We start from the raw sequence: 2638 nt of genomic DNA on the forward strand, positions 1-2638 counted from the left end.
CGTGGGAATTGTATACTAATGAAGGAATTTTTTTTTTCTTTTTTCTCTCTCTTCGGAGGGGGAAGCGCTCTGGTGGGGAGGGGTGGGAAGGGAGAAAATTGCGGCAATGAATGAATGGAAATCCAAAACCTCTGTAAAAAAAGAAAAAAAGAAAAAAAATAAAGTAAAACTTCCCCATAAAAAAAAAATAAAAATCTCTTTAATCTAAAAAAAAATTTTAATTGACAACTTGTTTGCAACACATGGATACCCATTTATACTTTTAATCTGCTCATCAAATCAGTTTATATATTAAAGACTAAATATTGTGGAGTGAGAAGAAAAAAGTAAAGAAAAGAAAACTTGTCAACCAAGAGGGAGCCATGCAATGTAAGCTCTTTAATTATAACCAAACATCCAAAAATATGAGTTCTGGGGCCTAGGGCCACTGTCTTGGGAGAAATCAATATCAACTGGCATAACAAAGTTCTACAAAAACAGCATTCAACATGCTGCTTTTCCAAATACCAACTGACATCTTATAAGCTTGCAAGGTGCAATTTAAGATGCAAATATCATTTATTATCTGTCAGGAACAAAGAGAAAAGAAAAGCAAGTATATATTGAAGCAATGAGTTCAAACTCAACTTTTACAACCCTGAGATCAAAGAATTAGATGGCACCCAGCTACCACTGCTGACCCCCCTAAAAGGAATCATATTAGAAAATATTGGAGATAGTAGGGGAAATTTTGGAACAAAACTAAAAAATATTAAAGGGCCATAACTATTGTTGCAGTAGAGACTGACAGAACCTGGAGACGAAGTTTCTTAGGCTTCTTTTAAACCTGACACAAAAGTTATCTCTATGATTCAACTTTCACCCAAGCAATAGACTGGTCTATAACTTTTTGCAGAATGTTGAAGAGCACGGATGTAAGTCTAGAGATTAAGATGCACCTGATCCAGACCATGGTCTTTGAAATGACTTTCTATACTGGACAGTGACCAAGGATGACAGAAGAAGAATTGATTCTTTGAGTTGTGGTGCTAGAGAACTAACAACTAACTGATAACTAACAGATCTGCCTGTTAGACAGTGAAACCAAGCTGCTTTTTGGACGCATGGATTTGAAGATCGATCTCACATACTTCCAGCATGTATCCATGAGGAATCAGTCTTTGGAGAATGATGTCATGCCTAGAAGGGTAAAGGGACAACACAGGAGAGAAAGACCTTGGAAGAGATGGATTGACATAATAACTAGGACAATGAGGATTGATGTGTCGGAGGCAATGAGATTGGCTCAGAATAGAGCAGAGTTCAGAGTGGCTGTGTGTAGGATCACTATAAGTCATACTGGGCTTGATGGCACATAACAACAACAACATAAAGGAACCAAAATCTTCTCAGTTACTTTTTCTCCAGCTGGAAGTTAAACAATGAATAAGGATGACAGAAGAAGAATCCATACTTTTGAGTTATGGTGTTAGAAAAGAGTGCTGAAAATCCCCTGGAAAGCAAAAAGGACAATCAAATATGTTTTGGAAAAGGTGGACCCAGGGTGCTAATTGTGGGCAAGGATAGTTAAACTTCATGTCACATACTTTGGGCATGTTGTAAGGAGGGGCCAACTTTTGGAAATAGGCATCATGCTTGGAAAGGTCTGTGAAGAAGAAGAATATCCTTAATATATGGATTGGCATGGTGACTACAACAATGCTGTCAAAGATGAGAATGGTATAGTCTGAGACAGGGTTCAGATTCATTGCTCATAGGGTTGTTATGAGTTGTAGTTGACTCAAAGGAACTTAACAATAACAAGAACAAAGAAAAAATAACAACAGAGAGGTACTCACTCCTCAGCATAACCACCCATACAATTAAAAAAGCAACATGTGTCCAAGGATCTAGACCAGAGGTGGGAAGGCAGAATTATAGAGAGGAAAAAAGGAAAGTGTGATCACATGTGAACAATTTAGTTAATATTATAAAGCAAAATGCATTATGAATGGTTAAATAGAATAAACTGATTTTTACACTTTAACTCCAATCTAGGGTGGAGTGGGGAGAGAGAAGGGAAGAAGAGAGGAGAAAGAGAATAAAAAGCAAAAGAGAACTCCTCCTTGTTTCAGGGGAGCCCTGGTGGTACAACGTTTAAGTACTAAGCTCCTATCCTAAAGGTTCCTATTGGAAACTTCTAGCTGCTTTTAAGGAGAAAAGCATAGCAGTTTGCTTTCATATAAAGCAAGAACCTGAAAACATTACAAGGAAGATTCAGAATTGTTTTGACAATAATAGGGTTGTTTCATTTTCCTTTTGTATCTCTTCTATCCCAGCTTCATTTTATTCAGTTCATTTGATAATTTTCTGCCAGTTGGTGTTTTCCTGAAATATTTTTTCCGTTCTGCAGCTTTGTTGAAACATTTTCAATAGCTCCCTTTGGCATAATATATAATAACATAATATATATATACACTAATATGACCAGTTTGCACTCTTCCTGAATAATACATTTGACATCCTCCCACAACTTACCTGGTCTTCGCTCATTAGTGTTCAGGGCCTCAAACCTGTTCCTGAGACGATTCTGAAATTCAGGTGGTATGAAATTAAAGTCATATTTTGGCTCCTGTGGATTTGGTTTAACTTTCCTCAG

The sequence above is a fragment of the Elephantulus edwardii genome, unplaced genomic scaffold (assembly GCF_000299155.1).
Source record: "Elephantulus edwardii isolate Elephantulus edwardi_28Jun2011 unplaced genomic scaffold, EleEdw1.0 scaffold00299, whole genome shotgun sequence".
Lineage (NCBI taxonomy): Eukaryota > Metazoa > Chordata > Mammalia > Macroscelidea > Macroscelididae > Elephantulus > Elephantulus edwardii.